General features: G+C 47.1%; 1 long non-coding RNA gene across 1 annotated transcript in view; it reads right to left on the bottom strand.

Annotated features, from left to right (window-relative positions):
* LOC122446537 overlaps positions 1-18,258 on the bottom strand; it is a 47,300-nt gene continuing 29,042 nt past the window's right edge. Inside the window, exon 3 of the long non-coding RNA XR_006270895.1 lies at positions 1-511. This is a non-coding gene — a long non-coding RNA (uncharacterized LOC122446537). The remainder of the gene's footprint in view (positions 512-18,258) is intronic.

Genomic DNA, 18,258 nt, shown 5'->3' with positions numbered 1-18,258 from the left:
CCAGGGATGGAACCCGCATCGCTGGCATCTCCTGCCTTAGCAGACGGATTCTTTACCACTGCCCCACCTGGGAAGTCAGATGGACTGATACCAGTGATTTTTAGAAAGCTGTAAAGTTAACCCCGTTGTAGATACAGATGGAAACCATTAGGAGCCCCACAGGAAGTCTAATCTCTACTGGCCGGCCACTGGACTTCAGCCTCACATGTCTAATTGCAAAATAAAATAAAATGAAATTCAAAAGGCAACAAAACATCAGCAAGAAGGGTTAAAAGGGACAACTGTGATTGAGGATTTTAAGTATTTTTGAGCTTTCTGAGAATAGAACAGCCATTTATAACCATGTGGATCCATTGTTCAACTTCGCGTATACAGTTGTCCCAACATCTTGAGGAATTTTTTTGTAGGGAAGCAGAGGCTGCTTGTGCCGTCAGCAGAGATTCAAAATGGAAACCTCTCTCCGATCCTTAGGCATCATCACACAGGAGGCGAGACAGGAGAGACAGGCAGCCTGGTCTGACAGAACAGGAGAGTTTGGGTCAGAGAGATAATCCCACCTTGCTGCTGCTGCTGCGTCACTTCAGTTGTGTCCGACTCTGTGCGACCCCATAGACGGCAGCCCACCAGGCTCCTCTGTCCCTGGGATTCTCCAGGCAAGAATACTGGAGTGGGTTGCCATTTCCTTCTCCCAATCCCGCCTTAGAGGGAGCATTTCCTGAGGTTCTGAGGACCAGTCCCATTCTCTCTGATACCCTCTCTCCAAGGCTGAGCTTTAATATTCCCCAGAAGCAACGGGGGCAGTTTGGCCCCTGCTCATAGCCGTATTCACCTCTCTCTCATCCCCCAGTCAGCTTGCCTCCTCCTCTAAACAGTCCTCTCTCTGACTGCTCTTTTCCATCCCTTTTCCCTGCCTCACTGCACCTTATCTTGCCAACCCCACCTACAAGCAAAGCTAAAGCTTAGTCCTCAGGAATGCAGAGATGGCAGACATCTAGTGGAAAGTCACGAAGCAATGATTTGCAGCTAGAGTCCTTTGATCATAGTTTTGCAGACCTGGGCTGGGCTCAGCCAAATCTGCCTAGAAAGTGGCCACGTTGGTTCCAAGCAAGGACAGTTGGTAGCCTAACCAACAGTCACTCCCTGTCCCCACAGGTCTACTAGGTGGCTGGCAGGCAACAGGTAACCCTGGGTGCTACAGAATGAGTTTTGATTTGCTCAAGCCCATTATAGTGGTTCCTTAGGAACAGTGGTTGACTTAGGAATGGCCCTGGACTGCAGTCCTGGCCAAGGAGTCATGATTAATTTACTGGAGGTTCAAGATGCCAGGAAAGCATGTCCTTTTCTAGGGAAGTGGGAAAGCTTGGAGATACCTCACCAGCTACACAACCACAGGTCTGAGGTCAGAACCCAACACACTAATTAGAAGAGCAGGAAGATGGAATGAGCCTGAGTGTTCCGAAAGTAAATTAACTAAGCCTGGAACTGCCTCACCTCCATAGTTCCTATCATGAGAGATTTTAAGTCCCTTGGAAGCTCGAGCTGTTTTTCGGTTGGATCTGCTGTAACATGTGGGTGAAACCACCCTGATACAACAGCCCATTAGCATCTGGTGGCCCTTGCCGTTGATGGGGTACTAGGTCCAAATCCGTGCCGAACTCGGGGTGCCCTGGGAACTTTAGTCCCATCACCAGCACCCCAGACCTGTGAGTAAAAACACAAGTGAACAAGTGGGAAATTATATAATAAACTTTCCATAGGCTGGAAAAGTGTCAAAGCACTTTACAATCAAATCTAATTGAAAACAACAGCTCTTTAATCTAAATTTACAACATAATCAGCCTTCCGGTTACCTAATTATAATTAAATTAGATTGGCAGTGTATTTCGTAGATGCTAATTAAAATCACAGAAAGAAAACACAGTTTTGAAACCACGGTGTCGCCTCATTCCCTATGAGAGCTAAGTGTGGAAAGAGAGCTCCCTGAGCTGTAAGTCTGGAGACCTGGGTTCTCATCCTGCCTCTGCTCAAACTGGCTGTGTGACTTTAGGTCAGCCCCTGAGCCCCTCTGAGTCTCCTAGTCTGTTGCATTCCAATCAAGCACAGTGCCGTCTTTGATTCATTTTGCCCGTTCTTGAACATGATATAACTGAAATCAGACGCCACGTAATTTTCTGTGTGTCTAGTAAGACACCTACAACAATTTTTAGGGTGTTTTATTGCCGAAGAAATGACAAGCCCCAACTAGTAAAGATTTTGACTGTTGAAACATTGAGCCACCCTCAGGGCCCTAACATTGCCCAGGCAGGAAGTTGGCTTATGCAAGCTGGACAGCCTCTATAGTAGAGCACTTCAGATGTGGCCCAGGAGATAGTGATCAAGGAGAAATCTCCCAGAGGGTGGAGTCAGTCATAGAGAACAATGGACCAGGGAGCTCCTCTTGGAAATCAGAATAGGCTGAAATGAAGGGACCAGTCCATTCAGGAGCCCACCTCCTCAACGTCTGCCTGGCAGAGCTCATCACTGCTGGGGGCTAGGGGCTGCTCTGTCTGCCAGCCTTCCTCTTTCTGAACATAGGCTGGTATTGCAGTCATGCTGTCTCCTCTGCTTCCATGTATAGGGCGTGAGCTGAGAATTGAGATAACTTGCCCTTTTAGTTTATACGTCGTTAATGCGGGAGAAACCACATTCAAACTCAAGGGCAATCCGGTATGTTCTTAGGGAAGGAAGAAGAAAAGTGTGCACAGATGTTCAGCTGGTCATCAAGGCTTTGTGACCACCTTCTGGACTGGGGAGTGGTCACTGGGGAGCAGCAGCTGCCCTGCCAGGGATAATGTTTGCCAGCCCCTTGCATGCATTTTTTTTTTCAGTTGGGATGAAATTCACATAGCATGCAATTAACTGTTTTAAAATGGACCATTCAACAGGAGCTAGTCCATTCACAATGCTGTGCAGCCAACCCCTATATCAAGTTCCAAAACATTTTCATCACCTTAAAAGGAGCAATTATACCCCATTCCTCCCTTTTTCTGGCTCCTGGCAACCACCACTCTGCTTTCTGTCTCTGTGTGCATGTGGGCTAAGTTGCTTCTTTTAGGTCCGACTCTTTAAGATCTCATGGTCTGTAGCCGGCCAGGCTCCTCTGTCCATGAGATTCTTCAGGCAAGAATACTGGAGTGGGTTGCCATGCCCTCCTCCAGAGGATCTTCCTGACCCAGGGGTCGAACCCGCTTCTCCTGTGGCCCCTGCACTGCAGGTGGATTCTTTCCTGCTGAGCCATGGGGGAAGCCCTTCTCTCTCTACAGATTTACCCATTCTGGATATTTCTTATAAGAGGAAACATTCAATATGTGGCCTTTTGTGCTTCACTTTGCATAATGTTTTCCAAGTTTATCCATGTTGTAGCCTATGTCAGTGCTTCATTCCTGTTTGTGACCGAATAACATTTTACTGTATGGATTTACTACAAGTTGGGTTATTCATTTGTTTATTTTAGTGTTTTTTTTTTTTTTTAATTTTTGTGGCAGTATAGTCGACTTACAATGTTGTGTTCATTTCAGGTATACATCAAAGTGAATCAGTTATACATATACATATATCCATTCTTTTTCTTTAGGTTCTTTTCCCATATAGGCCAATACAGAGTACTGAGTAGAGTTCCCTGTGCTATATGCAGCAGGCTCTTATTAGTTAGGTATTATATATATATATTTTTATATATATATGGTAGTGTGCACATGTCAGTCCCGATCTCCCAATTTATCCCTCCCCACGCTTATCTCCTGGTAACCATACATTTGTTTTCTAAACCTGTACCCATTTCTAATACAAATTGCTTATCCATGCATCTGTTGATGGGCATTCCCGGAGAAGAAAATGGCAACCCGCTCCAGTATTCTTGCCATGGACAGAGGAGCCTGGTGGGCCACACAGTCCATGGGGTCACAAACAGTCAGACATGACTGAGTGACTAACACATTGTCATCGTTGTTGATGGGCATTTGGGCCCATCTTTTGGCTATTGTGGATCATGTGACAAATTCTCTACAATGACAAGTGGGTGGAAGGGACCTTCATCACATCTGGGCAAGAGTTCAGTTCAGTTCAGTTCAGTCGCTCAGTCATGTCCGACTGTTTGCGACCCCATGAATCGCAGCGTGCCAGGCCTCCCTGTCCATCACCAACTCCCGGAGTTTACTCAAACTCATGCCCATTGAGTCGGTGATGCCATCCAACCATCTCATCCTCTGTCGTCCCCTTCTCCTCCTGCCCCCAAACCCTCCCAGCATCAGGGTCTTTTCCAATGAGTCAACTCTTCGCATGAGGTGGCCAAAGTATTGGCGTTTCAGCTTCAGCATCAGTCCTTCCAATGAACACCCAGGACTGATCTCCTTTAGGATGGACTGGTTGGATCTCCTTGCAGTCCAAGGGACTCTCAAGAGTCTTCTCCAACACCACAGTTCAAAAGCATCAATTTTTCGGCACTCGGCAAGAGTGCCTCCCTCTGTCTCAGCCCCCTCAGTGGATTCCAAGTTGTATGGGAGGAAGGAACCACAAGATGGAGGAACCTCAGTCCTTGATGAAGGCTGCCTGACCAGGAACACATGCACATCATGGTATAAACAAGAAATAAACATCTATTGTTTTAAACCACTAAGATTTGGGGGTTTGGGTGTCCCAGCAGCTGGCATTAACTTATACCTCACTCAAGCTCCATCTCTTAATTTCCAGCTTCCTAGTAGAGTCCAACCTGTATAATCTGCCCTCAAATCTCAACTGATCTGTATCAGAAACCAGATTCATCATATCTGCTCTAGGCAGGGATATGTCAATTACAGGAATCAGAACCCCCTTAAACCAGCTGAAGCAAAGTAAGAGTTTACTATAAGGCTACCAAGTTTACTATAAGTCCCTGAGACGTCAGGGACTTTGGAGACAGAAAAAAAAAAAAAAAGTACACCCAAATCTCGTGCAGGCAGTCAGAAGCACAGCAAGCAAAGAGGGCTAAAGGAAAATGGGTCCCTGAGTGCCAGTCATGGGGTTGTCCCAAAAATGTAGGTAGAGAACATTTTCAATTTCAGTTTTGCACTGAGTTGAGTTGAGTCACCAAGTTGTGTCCGACTTTTGCAATCCCATGGACTACAGTACACCAGCCTTCCCTGTCCCTCACTATCTCCCGGAGTTTGCCCAGGTTCATGTCCATTGAATTGGCGATGCCATCCAACCATCTTACACTCAACTGCCCTCTTGTCCTTCTGCCTTCAATCTTTCCCAGCATCAGGGTCTTTTCCACTGAGTTACTGTTTTAAAATATGCTGACCATGAAACCTCTAGTCCTGCTGTGTATTTGATACTCATTTCCAGGCAAACCCTAGCAATCTTTCCCAGCATCAGGGTCTTTTCCACTGAGTTACTGTTTTAAAATATGCTGACCATGAAACCTCTAGTCCTGCTGTGTATTTGATACTCATTTCCAGGCAAACCCTAGCCCCCAGGCTCCATTGATCTTCCTCTGTGCTAGGATGAGGGTCCAGATGGCCATTAGGAGCTGAGGCAAGTACCATCTCAACCTCCCCCACTCAGGTCCCAGGTGGTCTCTGGTCTCTGCTTCCCTCTGGGCAACTGTGCCTGGCTCTGCTTCACAGACGGCAGTGCTTCTGCTTGCTTCTTCTCTCCCAGGCAGGCCTGACTTCCCACTGGAAACAGTCCAGCCCTTTATCCTGAATATGCAGACCTCACTGGTTTCATTTTTGCCTCTGAAATCTTAAGTGGCCCAGGGCCCACTCCCATCTGTCACCTAGAATTACTGCCTTGTGTGGCTGTTTCTTCACTAGTGATTGTTTATCTCATCTCTACAGAGAGAATAGGGTGCCAGAGTTTCATGCCTGGGCCAGAACCTGGTGCCCCCACACATTATTTTATGATCGCAGGCAAATGCCTGAATATCTCAGAGCCTTAATTTTTCATCTGTAAAATGGGTAGAATAATACTACTCACCTTAGAGTTCTTGCAAATATTGTATATATATATGTATATATATATAAGGTAATGCAAGCAAAATGCTTAGTAGGTTTCCTTAGTAGGTTGCCTGATACATAGTAACTGCTCTCAATTTTTACAGTTCCATCTCCCTCCTCTGTCTTGCAGGTGCTTGGGGAGCAACAGATGTGATCATCATATCGGTCTGGTCCTCAGACCTTCAGATGAGCAGAATCAGATAGGGAGCTTTGGGAAAGGCTCCTTGGCCCTCCCTCATGCAACTGGATCAGAATCCCTGGGTTGGGCTTAGGAATCTGAGGTTCTAATAATCAGCCAGGTTCAGTACCCTAGGGAGACCCCATCAGGCTGGTGAGGCTACTTTCAGTAGGAAATAGGAAGAAAATGCCAATCACGGCCTAAAGCAGTCATCCCCCTGCAGTCACTAGAGTTCCTCCCTCCCTCATTCAAACCCTGGTCAAAATCCCCTCCTCAGAGGGGCGACTGTCTCCCTCCATCTCTTTCCTCATCCTTCCTAGCATTTTCCACTACCTGATCTGGAGTGTGTGTTTATTGTTTATCACCCATCTCTCCCACCCTTGAGGCATGTGGCAGTGCCTAGCACATACTGTGAAGAAGAGATTGAACCAGCCTCTACTGAAGTTCCCTTTCCTACCCCTTAGCAAGATGTGGGGCAGATTTCAAAGTTTTCAGGTCCCCTTCCTTATTAAAACTCAGCCCAGTTTGGTTTAGAACTCTAATCTCTTATCTGATTCCAAGGTCACCCCTTCCCCATCATGAGTGGATTTGGGGCTCTGGGGACTTGAAAGGGGACAGACAGTCTGCTTTCCACCTCTTTCCCCCACCTCCCCCCACCCACCACTGGGATTGAAGGGAGCTTGGTGTGCCTTTGAGATAACCCTCTCCTCCCTCATGTTGTCAGAGGTTGGGGGCTGGGAGTCAGCAACTCGTGGGAAAGGAACGGGGAGTCTCTCGGGGTAGCCAGTGTTTTGCAATCCCCTCCAGGTTAGCAGAGCTACTGGCCTGCCTGACTCTTCCTGGGGGAGCTTCTCAACGCTAGCGCCTTGTAGGGGGCAGGCGGGGGCTCCTCCGGATGTTCTCTGAGTGAGTGATCCTGTTCCACTCCACCACACACCTAAGCTGCCTAAACTGGCAGTTACACCCATGGCCTCTGGCTGCTGGGGTCCTCTTGCCTGGAGGCAGCCACCTCCCACTGTGTCCCGTGGACGCCTGAGAAAGTCACACACGTGGGTGTTCAGGGCACACAGGGGTGGACAGGCGCCAGCCCTTCCCTGCAGCTTCTCTTCCGCCCTTTTCTCCCCCGCACGGTGAGGCTCATCTGGAGAACAGCATGTTCAGGGCTGAGCGCTATCTGATCGGGATGGTGGGGCCCCAAGGGCCCACAAGGGATACTCTGCAACCCTTAGTTACACAAGGAGGGTAAAAACACAAAGGAGCAGCCCCCCCACCCCCACACACACCTTGGGGAGGAAAGAAAACTGCCCTTGGTGAACCCCCTCACGCAGCCCAATCAGGTGACTCCTTGTCCTCATCAGTCATGGGCCAAGAGCCACAGGACAAGTCCCAACTCACAGCCTGTCCAACAATCAAGTACTTCTTGATCTTCTGATCAAAGCTTCCAGATTTGGAGGCTGTGCCAAGTGCAATGACTTCATGAAACTTATAAAAGTCAGGATCCTAACAGAGCCATAGGAATACAAATTTTTGTTTCTCCCTCCCCTCCTTGGAGAAGGAAATGGCAACCCACTCCAGTGTTCTTGCCGGGAGAATCCCAGGGACAGGGGGAGCCTGCTGGGCTGCCATCTACGGGGTCGCACAGTCAGACACAACTGAAGTGACTTAGCAGCAGCAGCAGCTCCCCTCCTTCCTTCTTCAATTCTCCAGTGGCTGAAGGAATATAAACTGACTTCTAGAAAGTGGCTCTTAAAGGAAAGGGCAGGATCTTCCCTATTTCCTGATGGCTAGAAGGTGGACCTGATGGACATGATGGCTGGGGCTACAGCAACTATCGTGGGCTATAAAGGAGACACTACATGATAAAGGTGCCAGAGCAACAGAATAGAAGGAGTCTGGGTACCCCACGATCATGGAACTGCCTTTCCATCCCTAGGCTATTTGGGTCTGTTTACATGAGAGAGAAACATGCCTTACTGTGTTCAATCATCTTTTTCAAACTTCCTCTTACAGCCAAAACTCGTGCTAATAGTCTGGCTGTAAGCTTGAGGCCTCACTTTATTGGAAAAATCATTTGCTTGCAGGATTGAAAGACAAATGGAAAGGAAATCTGCCTCATGACTTGATATTCTTTAAACATATTTGTGTGCTACTTCAGTTCTCCCTCCTGCCACAAGTGGTGTCTGCCTCACGCTTTAGAAAAATCTCACAGGTTACGAAGTTGGTAAAACCCAAGTTAGAATTTGGTTTCTATGATTTCTTCAGCTGTGTAGTAACCTTGAGCAATTTACCCAACATTTCTGAGTTTTAGTTTTCTGTTTTATTAGAGGGTTTTTAGAAAAATATATTTTACTTACTTATTTTTGGCTGCATTGGGTCTTAGTTGCAGCACACAGGATCTTTGGTTGCAGGGTGTGGGCTCTCCATTTGCGGCATGCAAGCTTAGTTTCCCAGTGGAATGTGGGGCCTTAATTCCCTGACCAGAAATCGAACCGGAGTCCCCTGCATTGGAAGGCAGTTCTTAACCACTGGACCACCAGGGAAGTCCCTTCTGTTTTATTAAATAAGAATAATAAAGTCTGTCTTGAAAAGTTCATCTGACAAATTTTTATTGAACATCCACTATCTGCATGACGTTAAACTGGAGATACCATAGACAATAAACAAGGGGAGAAATAAACAAGGGGCTCAAAGTCCAGTGAGGGAGAGATGATAAAGCAAATAAACAAGCAAACAAAGTAATCACAGTGAACAGTTTACTGTAACAGAGAATAACAGAGAGTAGGAGCCCTGGGAGCTGGGAAATCCTCCCCATGAGGGCTAAAAGACACACTTCATGTAAAGCGCTGAACACACGCGCGAGCTACTATACTAGTCCCCGCCTAGACATTTCAGTCTCCCCACACGGGCATGAACAAAGCCCAAGGACAGTCCCCCACCCCGTGCTGCTTGCGCACAGCTCTATCAGGGTAATCTGATCTGTGCTTTTTCTGTCCATCCAAGGATGGAAGAGGGAGGCTGGACAGACAGAGGGCCTCACACAGACTGCCAGCGGGGAAAGCTGTTGGCTGGAAACCCTGCCTGGCACAGACCCACGAGTGAACTGGCCTTGTCCCTGTGCCTAATGGGCACCACCTGGGTCCCAGGGACGGCAACTGGCATCAATTAGTTCTCATCAAGCCCAAGCTGGAGCGGCACCCTGGCTCCCCTCCCAGGAAGCGGAGTCAGAAACCGCCAGCTCCTGAGCTGTGTGTCGTTTACTGCTCACGGCCTCCGTTGGTGACCTCTGTTCCATTATTCCAGACCCACCGGGCCGGTGGCTGTCATCATCATGAGAAACCTGGTTCTCTGGAGGGGCCAGATGTGTGCAGTGAGGACCACTTAAGCGACAGGAGAATTCTGAAAATTCCCTTTCTGGCTTTCAAATTTCATGCAATACAGAAAGATAGGCAGTCCAAAACTGGAGGGATTGCATGGAACCTAAGCAAAGTACTATGAAGGCAGACCTAACGGAGAGATCAAGTCCCCCTCAGCTGTTTCCAGGTGTCTGATCTCGGGCAAGGTACTTAACCTCCCTAAGCCTTGGTTTCCGCATCTTAAAATGGGCATGGTAATCCCTGGAGGGGAAGGAGTAACTAAAACAATCCACGTAAACACTTTTAGGAAATCTTCCACATGTGTTTGTTTTGACCCATCTGCTTTATTCCACAAATGTTTCCAAGCATCTAAGATGCATGAGGCTCTATTCTAGGCTCCAGAAATGCAAAGACAAATAACAAAACTAGAAGGACAGTTGAAAGGCATCTCATCTGGGACCATCCATTTTTAAACTGCGGAGCTTCTAAACTGAGTGAAAGGCCCTAGGATCCACCCACCCCACTGTATCACTTAACTTCTGCCAGGTAACAAACTGCTCCAAAACTCAGTGACTTCCAGCAATAAGTGTTTCTACTTTCTCATGATTCTGTGGATTATCTGGGCAGTTCTTCTGGTCTGGGCCAGCCTGGTCAGACCTGGGTGGGCAGGGTCGGCCCCACGCACAGGTCCCAGGCCTCAGCTGGGAGGTCTGCAGCTACACTTCTCTTGGTCTCGGAGCCCCCAGGAGGCTGCTGGTGGGCTAGTTCACTAGCTGCCAGAGGGTCCCATAGTAAGAGAGAAGGCAAGCTCCAACTCACCAGCACTTTCTCAGCCTCTGCCTGTGACACATTAGCTTCGCTCCCTTGGCCAAAGCAAGTCACATGGTCAGGGCCAGAGTCTGTACAGGAGGGGACCACCCAAAGGCGTGGAATGAGGGAAGTGGGAACAAATGGGGCTGTCACTGCTAGAGTCAAACACAATGAGCCATTTCCACCTTCCAGAGGAGAAAGAACCTGATGATAGGAATCAGAGAAGAAATATAAGGGAACCACACACTACGTACTTCAGTGATTCACAAATGTTTTTGATCACATATCCCTGTATTTGATCCCATATCACTGTATTTTGATCACATATCCCTTAGGGGCTGCCATAACAGAATACCACAGACTGGGCTGCTTAAAGGACAGAAATGGACTGCTCACCCTTCTGGAGGGTGGAAGTCTGAGATCAGGGTACCATCACAATAGTTTCTGCTGACAACTCCTGTCCTGGCTTGCCGATGACCACCTTCTGGATCAGGGCTCACGTGGCCTTTCCTCCGTCTGTGTGCATGGAGAGAAAGAGAGAGATTGCTCTCCTCCTGCCATTATAAGGTCACCAATCCTCTTAGTTTAGGACTCCATCCTCACGACCTCATTTAACTTCGTGTGCTCAGTTGCTCAGGCGTGTTTGACGCTTTGCAACCCCATGGACTGTAGTCCAACAGGCTCCTCTGTCCATGGAATTTTCCAGGCAAGAATACTGGAGTGGGTTGCCATTCCCTTCTCCAGGGGATCTTCCCGATGCAGGGATTGAACCCACATCACCTGCATCTCTTGTATTGACAGGCAGATTCTTTACCACTGAGCCACCTTGGAAGCCCCATTCAACCTTTGGTCACCTTCTAAAAGCCCTAATTTCAAATTCAGTCACCATGAGGTTAGGGCATCAACATATGATTTGGGGATACCATTCAGTCCATAGCAATACCTAATTTTTTTAATTTCACATCTCCAATATATGCATGCATGGACAGCAGCCCACCACTTCTCACTTTCATGCATTGGAGAAGGAAATGGCAACCCACTCCAGTGTTCCTGCCTAGAGAATCCCAGGGACGGAGGAGCCTGGTGGGCTGCTGTCCATGGGGTCGCACAGAGTCGGACACAACTGAAGCGACTTAGCATGCATGCTAAGTACCCCACTTGGAGACCACTGATTTGCTTTATAAAGACAAATAGGAAGTTTCACACATGATACTAAGATTTGAAACAATGCCTTATACCCAAACCTGGGGGCTTAAAGCAAGAGAAATGTATTTACCCAAACCTGAGGGCTTAAAGCAAGAGAAACGTATTCTCTCACAATTCTGGAAGCTTGGAATCTGAAACCAAGGTGTGGGCAGGGCCCTGATCCCTCTGGAGGCTCCGGGAAAATCCTTCCTTGACTCCTCCAGCTTCTAGTGTTGTCAGCATTCCTCGGCTTACATCGCTCTGCAGTGTCTTCACATTGCCGTTTCCTCCGTGTGTCTATTTTCCCTGGTAAATGTCCTTTTACAATGACAAATGACATTTGTCATTGGATGTCAGGCCTACCTGGGGCTTCCCAGGTGGCTCAGTGGTAAAGAATCTGCCTGCTGCAGGAGATGTGAGTTCGATCCCTGGGTTAGGAAGATCCCCTGGAGGAGGAAATGGCAACCCACTCCTGTTTTCTTGCTGAGAAAGTTCCATGGACAGAGGAGTCTGGAGTGCTACAGTCCATGGGGTGGCAAAAAGTTGGACACGACTGAGCAACTGAGCAAGCACACGCGTGGGGCCTACCCAGACAGATGGTTCAGGGGGATCTGCTCCTCTCAAAGCCCTTAATCACATCTGCAAAGACCTCATTTCCAAATAAGGTCACATTTGCAGGTTCTGAGGGTTACCACTCAACCTAACGCACGCATCCTCCCCACTATTGTAATGGATGCAGTGGGAACTAGAGGGGAGTCGGGGCACAGTGTGGACCGGCTTCTGTCTCTCCCTCCTTCTGTCTCTCCCCGCAGAGCTTCTCTGAACACAAGGTTTCTCTCCAGAACACTTCCCCCAGCAAAGAAGTCCTTCCTCGCTGTGGTTCATGATTAACGCATGTCTTCTGATGTGAAGGAAATGCCTGAGACTTAGAAAGGCAATTGCTTGTCCTTTAAGAACTCCTAAGACTCCTTCCTCCTGTCTTTCCACCACCTTTCCCGTGCATCTCTTCTCCTCTAGGACTCCTCCAAGCATTCCCTCAGGAACTACCAGCCTGGTTTCTGATTTCCAAGGAAGGAGCCAGCCACTGGGGTTTTACAGCGGGCACAATAGCACCAAAGCCTGGCCAGCCCCAGGGCAGAGCTCTGGCCAAACCAGGAAAGGAAGAGTAAACTAGGGACATTGCCTCTTAGCCTCAGAATCTAACCACTTTCAAGTTTTGCTAGGAGTTTGCCCCATGATCAGGGTTGCTATATTTAGCAAAAATCAAGGTGCCCAGCTGAATTTCTATTTTGGATAGACAATGAGTTTTGTTTTGGTTGTTTTTTTTTTAGTATTTTAGTATATGTATTTCTCATGCATATTTAGAAATCTACTGAAGATGAAATGTTTGGAAACACTTATTTTTTTAAAAAATGGTCTATCTGAAATTTAAACTCAATTGAGTATCCTGCATTTTATCTGTCAACCCTACTTATGACCTTCCCTCTCTCTTCTTCCTTCCTTTCTTCCAAAAAACCTGGTCTCTGCAAAACCCCATAGTAGGCGTAAATAAAGCCAGAACTTTCCTTGGGGCTTCCCAGGCGGTGCAGTGGAAAAGAATCTGCCTGCCAACGCAGGAGATGCAAGGGACTCGGGTTTAATCCCTGGGTCGGGAAGATGTCCTAGAATAGGAAATAGCAAGTCATTCCAGTATTCTCGCCTGGAAAATTCCATGGACAGAGGAGCCTGGTGGGCTGCAGTCCATGGGACAGCAAAGAGCTGGACACGGCTGAGCAACACACGCAATGCTTTCCTTCGAGGTGTTCACAACATAGGGGAGGAGACAGGTAACAGACGGCCTTTGCACAATGAGATTCATCTCCATCCTAATAAAGCCTCATTCAAATTATTCAGAGTACATAGAAGAAGCAGCAATTCTATATGAGGAAGAGCTGAAAGAGTTGGGGGAAAGCTCGAGAAAAGGCATAGGGGTGGAAGGCTCTTGAGCTGACTCCATGGACAAGTGTAAAGCCATGGAAGGCATGACTTCAGGAAGACATGCTGGGCTCTGGGAGCATGGAGTGGAGCTCTTGCTGAGGCCAAGTTGCTCATGTGGGAGCTGTGTGGGTCTGAGGAAGGGTGGGGGACTACTGGCATCAGAAGTGGGGGCCAGAAGTGTTGTCTGGAGAGTGAAGGGCTCTATACACCATGCTGAGGAGTTGGGGCTTTCTCGGATGGGTTCAAACCTACAAATGGACAAAGTTCAGATCATAAGTGACCGTAGAGCTATGACCACAACCGTTGCAGCAACCTGCCCAGAAATCCAAATCACAGCCTCAGTCCACAGCTCCCAGCTTCCCACCTTTTTGTCCCCGCTTCCAACTTAGGACCAATCACATAAAATAATGCCCATTTCCAGTTACCAGCCTCCACCTTCCTCAGGCAACGAGCTCCAGTTAGGGCACACCTGAAGTCTCTGAAACGCGTTCGTGCCCCCTGCTTGGCTTTGAGTTTCCGCTCTAAAAGAATTGCTTGTTTATTCTCATTTAAGTCACTTCTTCATTTATTTCCACAGTAGAGACCACAGGTATTGCTTTGTAGAGAGGGAGAGGGGGCAATGGAAACAGATCTCATACCCTGATATGTGGTGTTAATACAACCACAGAGAGTGGTGTTATTCAGAGCTAGAAAAATCTGCTTTTTAAGACCCTTTGCAATCTATACACACACACAAATTCTTAATGTTTATGTTCACCTGAACACCCCCAAATTCTTTTACATTCTAAAGAAAGCTTTATATCTTTAAATGCAGTTTAAAAACAAGTGTCAGCGCTGCCTTCCATTTTCTTTCTGACAATGTTTTTATTTCCCCATTTGGGAGATTGCATCAATTTGTCCCTCTTCCCTAGATCAGGTCCCTGATTAATTTTACTCTACAGCCTCCTCTCACCACCACCCCCCACCAACTAAATGGGTGGAGCCCTGTGATGGTGAATTTGGTCATGTGACCTGCTTTGGCCAATGATATGTTAGCAGATATGATGCAAGCAGAAACTTGAATCAGTCTTGGCCTCCGAGTCTGGGGCTTTTATACCTCTGCCACCTGCATAAGAAGGACCCGGCTGGTCACAGAAGAGGATGAGTGTCAGGTGGAGCTAAACCACTCCAGCCAAAGAGTCTAGATTAGACAACCACCAGCTGACCAATGAGTTAAATAGTTATTTTTCAGTTCCTCTAAAATTTTGTGATTGTTACTCAACAGTTCATACCAATAGTTGACTTTCCACCCCTTGATTTCAGAATTTCAAGAAATTTTTCATTACCATGAGTATGTGATTATTCATAGCAAATTCTAATGGTTGTCTACCCAAATTCATGTCCATTCTTTCCTTCTGTTAGAACCTTGATTTTATTTTCAGGTCACCCTGTGCTCAGACAAGTGCCCAGAGAAGGTGTCCTGTTCAACCTCAAGGAACAAATTTCCATACATCCAAGTCAATTGTAGTTTTCTGGTGACTGCAAATCTATACCTGTTATGGCCAGTGAAGTGTCAGAAGGCTTCTAGGGACTTTCTGAAATGGCTTCTCTCCTCTTTATAAGGAATTCATGAGATGAGGCTTCCTTTTTTAATGCCACTTGAATCTTAGAACTGCTGCTGCCATCTCGGGACCATGAGAGAAGCTGACAACAGGATAAACCAACATTTTGAAGAGAACAGATGGGAAGGGGCCGTGTCCCAGACTCATTGAGTAGCCGTCCCACAGCAAGCCTTTGGCACTGCCCTAACTCGGGGCTATTTGATACGTGCCCTTGCTATTTAGGCCTTGTTTTCTTACAGCTTCTACTCCTTGTAGCTCAATCCTTCCTGATTCGGATGTCTCCTCAGAAAAGGAAAATCCCATTTAAAGAGTGGGAAGAGTTGATTTTCTTTTTTTTCTTATGTTTTCATCAAATGATTCATAAAAATCACTTACTAAAAAATGGGGCAAGGCCTCTCAAAATCTTTAAAGATGGGCTTAAAATGTTTGCTCCAATTTGTTGTTGCTGAGTCATTCAGCTGTGTCCAGCTCTTTGCCACCCTATGGACTGCAGCACACCAAGCATCCCTGTCCTCCACTATCTCCCTGAGTTTGCTCAAACTCATGTCCAGTGAGTTAGTGATGCCATCCAATCATCTCATCCTCTGTTATCGCCTTCTCCTCTTGCCCTCAATCTTTCCCAGCATCACAATCTTTTCCAATGAGTCAGCTCTTCACATCAGGTGGCCAAAGTATTGGAGTTTCAGCTTCAGCAACAGTCCTTCCTGTGAATATTCAGGGTTGATTTCCTTTAGGAATGACTGGTTTGATTTCCTTGCATTCCAAGGGACTCTCAAGAGTCTTCTCCAACACCACAGTACAAAAGCGTCAATTCTTGGGTGCTCAGCCTTCTTTATGGTACAACTCTCACATTTGTACATGACCACTGGAAAAACCATAGCTTTGACTAGTCAGAACTTGGTCATATAGATGTCATTTGCTTCAATGACATGATGCCTCCAAAATTTGACTTTAAGTGGTGTCACCATGGCTACAATATGCTATGAAAGGACTCCTGACCTCACTACATGAGTCTGTGCTGCTTTGGGCTGACAGGTAAGTTTAGGAAGAATTTCAACAAGCACAAGGTTCCTTGATGATGGTCCCTCCTTCCAAAGAGAGATTCCCAGGGCCTATTACCCTTCCTTGACCAGGGTGAAGTTGACCCTCTTTAAGTAGCAGCAGATACATTATAAAAAGCTGATTCAGTCCACAAGAATGTTCTTGCTCCAGCGCAATAAGCACATGATACATCTGCTCAGTATGATACATCCCAATGCAGTAGATGACACTTTTTGAAAATATATTAAAATGTCATTAGATTTTATCTAAACTTGCTGCTAATTTGGGTAACTTGTCTATCTTCCCCTCTTCCCATGCTGTGCTCAGCAGAAACCAGCTCATGCCAAATTATCATTCATTTTGTTAAAACTTCAGGCCACTCTCTGGACTTGCAAACTTTCTTCTGCCCTGGGGCCACTCACTGCCCTCACTCTTGTTGTTCCCAGAAATATCTCTCTCCCACTCACTGCCTGGTAAACTCCTTGGCATCTGGCAATGCAAAATTCAAACATCAATTCCTCTCTGAAGGTTTGCCTGGACCCTTGAGACAATGCTGCACAAGGGGTGAAGTCAGACTACCTGATTTTGGATTCACCTCGTCACCAAGTTGGGGCTCAGATGGTAAAGAAACCGTCTGCAGATGCAGGAGACTCGGATTCGATCCCTCGGTCAGGAACATCCCCTGAAGAAGGAAATGGCAACCCACTCCGATATTCTTGCCTGGAGAATCCCATGGACCAAGGAGCCTGGTGGGTTAAAGTCCATGGGGTCACAAAAGATTCGGACACAACTTAGCAACCAACATTTTCACTTCACTGTCCCCAGTTAGCCAGGACACCTCAGTAGAGGAGCCAAATTTTTCTGAGCCACGTCTCAGCTTCCTCTCCTGTAAAATACGAATGCTGATTGCTCCTGCTACCAGCCTGTGCCAGGAATGAGCTGAGCTCATGGGAGAGGCCTGGCACAGAGTAAAGGCTCAATATGTTTTTGGCCGTTGTTACTAGATACCTTTCTACAGAATCATAAAGCTTTATAGCTGAAAGGGGCTTCAGAGAGTTCTTCTCAACCTTCAATGTACAGTGAATCACGTGGGGATCCTGTTAAAATACAGGTTCCGGTGCAGCAGCTCTGGGGCAGTGCCTGCGATTTCTGTGCATTTCTCACAAGTGTTGCAGATCCTGCTGGTCCCAGAACCGCACTTTGACCAGCCCAGCTGTATAGGATGCTGAGTTCCTGCTTGTTTTAGAAAAGAGGAAGATGAGGCCTGAGAGGGGATGTTCCTGGCCCAACAAGATCTAGAAGGCTGCTGAGAAAGGCAATACGGAACACAATCCTGGTGGAGTTTAAAGAGAGATTCACTTTTCAAAGCAATCCTCATCTGAAAGCCATGTGAAATTGATCTGTGCATCATGAATTTGTTTCCTCACCCTGAGAGCCAGCGCTCCATTTCCTGAAGAGGTATCCTTTTTTCCTGACTCTCAGATGGGAGGAAGAGGGGATGAGATGAACAATGTCGAAAGCAAAAGGATTAAGCCAAAATGAGCAGTGTTCTGTTGCGGGAGAAGAGGAAACACATGACCTCAGGGGCCCGTGGTATAAAACATAGCTTAGAAGGAGCCGCCTTGGGTTTTTACTCATCCCAGAACATCCTAAAAACAATCAAAGTTTTTAGGAAATTGGGAGATTGTGCAGAAACAGTCATTGCTTTTCCAGCCAAAGGCAATTACCAGGTTTCCAACATTAGGGAAATACTCAGCTCTCTCATCTGTGGGGAGGCATCTGGGCTGATGAGGCTTGCTTGTATGGACACTGAGCCGGGTCTCACAGCTTTCCTAAGTAGATCCCAAAATTATTCCCTAATTAAGAAGACGTGCCCATCACGTCCCACTGTTTGTGCTGACACCTAGATGCCTGTCACATTGACTACCACGGTGGGTTCTATTTCTTTTCCCCACACCTGACCTTGTCTCTCATTTGGTTCAAACCAAAGCTTAACCCCGGCTTCTCAGCACAGCTGAGAAGGAACCTACTAAAGAAAACACACAGAGCCCCCATCAGAGAAACTGCTGGAATCTACCAGCCCCTGAATGCAATCCTTT

This window comes from Cervus canadensis, chromosome 8 (assembly GCF_019320065.1).
Source record: "Cervus canadensis isolate Bull #8, Minnesota chromosome 8, ASM1932006v1, whole genome shotgun sequence".
Classification (NCBI taxonomy): Eukaryota; Metazoa; Chordata; class Mammalia; order Artiodactyla; family Cervidae; genus Cervus; species Cervus canadensis.
This window is presented reverse-complemented; position numbering and strand designations above follow the sequence as displayed.